Raw genomic sequence first — 4,787 nt, 5'->3', positions numbered from 1 at the left:
TGAAGCTACATCAAGTGGCTATACGTTACGGCCTGGATTCTTACTTCATTGTAAAGCGGAATTTCGTTATAACCGTGTTTGTTATAACAGAAGTGCACTGTGCTGCTGCAATTGATTCCCATAATAAAAAATGCTTGAAATACTAGTAGGCAAACTTACTTGTATTCTTCTTAAATGCCCAACTTTTCCTGATACTGTACAGATATACAAACCCTGATATGACAATTTCCATGTAATAACGTACGCTCACTAGTCCCTCAGAATGCTCTTCCCCTTTTCTCCCTATCTGGTAGGTATATAGCAAAACTGCAGATAGTGCAATACTATATACCGGTCAACTGGTAGAACCTTGGTAGAACCAATGAATGGTGGAATATCCAATCAATGAATTGCCTCGTTTCCTATAGCTACGAGAATAGTGTGTAAATTGTACTCATGTCACCGGGTTGTTTTATATGTACAGTTATATTTCCCAAATGAAAACGTCCGACGGAAATAACAGAATTCTGTGTTATAACACACGCCGACGGAATTTCGTTGAAAGATTTGACATACTACACATTTAACTGAATTCGTTATAAGCGTCCAGCGTTAGTATAGGGGAATTCATTAAGGTCGTTGAAAACGTTCCTGCATGACGTCGTTTCCGTTCAGATAGAAAAGAATTCCTGGCGCTTTGCAAATTGTAATCTCGACTGTCTATAGAATACGTTGAAAGCGTCAAAACCGTAAGAAAATCAAAATCAATTTGTTGACGAATATTCAGTGCGTTGGGATTTCTAACAATTTCTCTATCGGTGGAAAAAAAAAATCGACTGAAGTTCTTTAAAGCCACGGGCAGTTGAAAGTGAATTTGTTCGAATGCGTCAAATCCGCTATAACAGAGAGACGCATGTTTTTGCTGTATAGCTCATATATTGCAAATGCCTTTACGCTGTTCGGAAATCAATAAGTCCGCCAGAACTATAACTGGTTCTACTATGAATGTCGTGCTGCAAGCCCGACAAACGTGCCTGCTCGCACTTCATACTCATCCTATTTCATACTCTCTATACCTAAAAACGAATATGAACTACCCTAGTCATGCTATACATGTTGTGATGTCAGTCCCTTTTCTAAAAAAAAAAAAAAAAAGAATCACAATATCACTCTGGAAGTTCAGGTTTTGTTCAAGCTCACAAATCAGCTACAATAAATTTGTATGAATTTGTGGTAAATTGCATCTTCAACTGCGTTTCTTTAAAATCAGAATACATGTATCATTTTTAGGTGTAACAATGCCTATCTGGAAAAGTAAATCAAATTCATGAAATGGTTTGTAATCAAAGCTGATTTCGTGATCATTACAAGCCTCGGGCAGAATACCCTAGTTCGCAGTTCCATTTTGCGCATGAGCAGAAAAAATGTCATTTTTTAAATTCACTGGGATAAGCATCTGTGATGTAATGATTATCCATGTAATCCATATAAATGCTGCTTCCCAACATATCCGCCTGACAGCAAAAGTGGTATTTGACAATATCAGTAGAAAGAGACTGTTCCCTACAGTCAATGCAAAATGATGAAATGGATGCTTTCCCAAGTGTTAATTGACGAATAATTATGGTCATCTTGTCTACGGCAATATCAATAGAAAGAGATTGTTATTACATTTAATGCAAAATATTGAAATAGATGCTTTCCAAAGTGTTGAGCGACGGATTATTCTTGTCATCTGGTCTACGCAAGTTCATTCTTTGTTTGAACAGGATTGATGAATCAAATTAAATTTTTACGTAGATCTTATGTATTATGTCTCTCTGGAAACCAGTGAAGAGCCCCTAACCGAGTGCAAGAAAAAAATAACATTCCTACCAACGTGAGCTAACTCCGAACTGGGTTAGTAGAATAGTTATTTTAGTAATTCGTGACCTTGGTTGTCGTGTTGAGAGTATTTTTTTTTTTAATTCGTCAAGTGCGTTAATCTAAAAAAACAGATGCGTTGAATTTCGTAAGGATCGTTGAACTTTGCTGCTCTCGAATTTCCCATTTCGTTGAAATTTGTTAAAAGCGTTGTCATATAAAAGCAAATGCATAAGAATTCGTACGGTTCATTTGCGTTATTTTGCAATTTCGTTAAATTCGATAAGTTTGTGTAAAACGTTTGGAGTTTCGTTACAAGTGTTGTCAGGCTCGTTTTTCAAAGTTCAAAGTTCAAAGAGTTTCGAACGTTCTTATCCAACGTTAACGAAATTCTTTCGGAAAATCGTAGGAAGTTTTCACACACACACACACACAGACAGACAGACAGACAGACAAGTACACACTTATATATCATATTGTACATTCACTGTGAAGGTATTGTCGAATATGGTGGCCAGCTAAAATTGAGACTATTCAAAGACAGACGTCATTCATTATATGCTTCGTGTGCTATAGGGTAATTCTAAAAAAGCAAATAACAAAAAACAAAAACACAACTGCAGTATAAATAGTATTCATGATATAATTGTAAAACGATTATATACTGCTACTACTACTAGTGCAATTAATGCTCTTTCGGTACATTACTACCACCCTCCCCCCCCCCCCCCCCCGACAATTACTACTTTGGCAATCGATTCTTGTGGTATATATATAAAAGAAATATTATAGATATCCCATAGTATTGAAGCTTATTTATTTCTCTAAAATAACTTTGTATTGTAATGCAAACATCTGCACACACACACACACACACACGCACGCACACACACACACAAAATGTATGTTAATGGTGTAAAAAGAGGTTACACTATACAGTTACTAATATCTTTATGCTCTTTGTGCCACCTCACAGCCTGTTTATCCAATCCATGTCACCATGGTAAGGAGTGTCAGGAAACTCTGGAGGGTTTCAGCTGCTCATGCGTGGAACCCTTCTACGGGGAAACGTGTACAGATTGTAAGTTACCCTCGTTTACTTTTAAGAAAACGTTAACCCATTGGCTCCTGGGGTATTGCAGCGAAAATCCTTTTTTTTCCGTCATAAGATTGGCAGTTCTGAATTTCAGTCTGCATGACATAATGGAAATAATATGTACAATGCAAAACAGTTTAGATTCGTTAAATCTGAAACAGTCAATTAGAAAATCAAATTATTTCAAAACTGTGCCAACTTGAGCCTTCAAATTGAATTTTAAGGGAATGTGTTTCCACTGGGGTTTTGAATCGCAGTTGAATAAAAAAAAAAGAATTAAACATCAAGACAGAACTATATACATCCCCTATAAAGAGTTGCTCTTATTGTTCAGTTTTGCAGAAAGCTTATTTAATGTTAAAACTGAAATACAACTGCATATTGCCATCTTTTCAATGCCATCATACTAATCAGTTATTTTTCCCTAAAAAGGTTCCCTTGCATAAGTGTTGGCTCTGGGTGAAATAATTATCTTATCCTACAAGACCAAAATGCACATTTTGTTAATACAGTGTATATTAATTATACATAGAATATATTGAGTATACCTACATGTTATAGGTTTATTAGGAAATGCCTTGGCGCTTGATTGCAGTTCAGACTTGTTTCTTATGTCGCATATGAATGCCTTACATGGCAAAACGGGAATGTCTGGTATTCGACCTGGAGTGTTTATGGTACTATACTCTGAGATCTCATTTTCATCTTTTTGATGGTCTTAATTTTGCATTGTTTATTCATTTTTTAATTCAGTTTATTGTCCTGACATCTGGTCGCCTCGCCGAACATGTGGGGACCTGGAGAACCCGATAATCACTCGGACAGACAGGACTGTGGAGCATTTTACGGAGATGAAATCAAACTTGGAGACATATCTTGCTATAATCACTATTCTTATGTGTGTGAATTCCGTTACTAACATATTCCCAAGGACACATCTTGAAGGTAAAACGCTGACATGTTGGAAAGTGCTAATTGCCAGTCATACAAACAGAGTACCGAAGAGCGATCGTGATCGAAATGTCCCAGATGATGAAATGATTATGCTCATCTATAGCTGTAATTTGATAATCATTAACATATAGCCACGAGGAATATCATTCCTTATTTTGCATGAAGGGTATCACCGTCATAATCAAGGACTCTGAGTTATTTGATGTATAATTTTTAGTTGTCTGAAATTGAACGTCTTTTAGAAGATAAAAGTTAATGATTGACTTTATAAAGTTATATCAGTCGCATTTACATTCGGATGAGGTGATAATGTCGACTCCCAAGTGTTTTTTTTTTTTCGCTTGCTGAAAAATTATCGTAAATTTCCATACTTGACATGCATGAAAGAAAGATACTGATACCAATAGTATTGGCTTTTCTCAATCTAGAAATACAAAAAAAAAAAATCGTAGGATTCATGATGCTATAATATTTTACTTTCTTTAATTGAGAGAATTATATATTTTCCGAAGAAAGGACAAATTTTACAGTCCATTTCTTTCTTTCTTTCTTTTTTTTTTTTTTGGGGGGGGGGTGGGGTCATATTGAATCCGTTCTGATGCACCCTTGCTTTCTTAGTATTATAATGTTTACTATTTGAAATATCATGGCGAGAGCAAAACAAAACAAAACAAAAAAGGTTTCCAATATATAAGAGAAATCAGCGCTTTAGCCCCTATGAAATATACATACACTCTTTGTTTCTCTTAAAATTGTGTATACACAAAATATAAAAAAAAAATCAAAATGTCAATAACCATGAAAAAACACAAAGACTGTACCAAAAAGAATAAGGAAACACACCAGCACCTATTCCACAGTGCGGGGATGCATGAGTTTCGTGTACGTGTACATG

At 35.7% G+C, this 4,787-nt stretch overlaps 1 long non-coding RNA gene across 1 annotated transcript; it reads left to right on the top strand.

Moving 5' to 3' along the window:
* Positions 1-1,372: 1,372 nt before the first annotated feature.
* Positions 1,373-4,445, top strand: LOC140226250 (uncharacterized). Its single transcript, XR_011900921.1, has 3 exons — positions 1,373-1,878; positions 2,819-2,923; positions 3,692-4,445. It is a non-coding gene; the product is annotated as an uncharacterized lncRNA (long non-coding RNA).
* The last annotated feature ends 342 nt before the right edge of the window (positions 4,446-4,787 follow it).

Source organism: Diadema setosum, chromosome 3 (genome assembly GCF_964275005.1).
Source record: "Diadema setosum chromosome 3, eeDiaSeto1, whole genome shotgun sequence".
NCBI classification, from domain to species: Eukaryota; Metazoa; Echinodermata; class Echinoidea; order Diadematoida; family Diadematidae; genus Diadema; species Diadema setosum.
The sequence above is the reverse complement of the archived record's forward strand: the minus strand, read 5'-3'. Positions and strand labels throughout refer to the sequence as shown.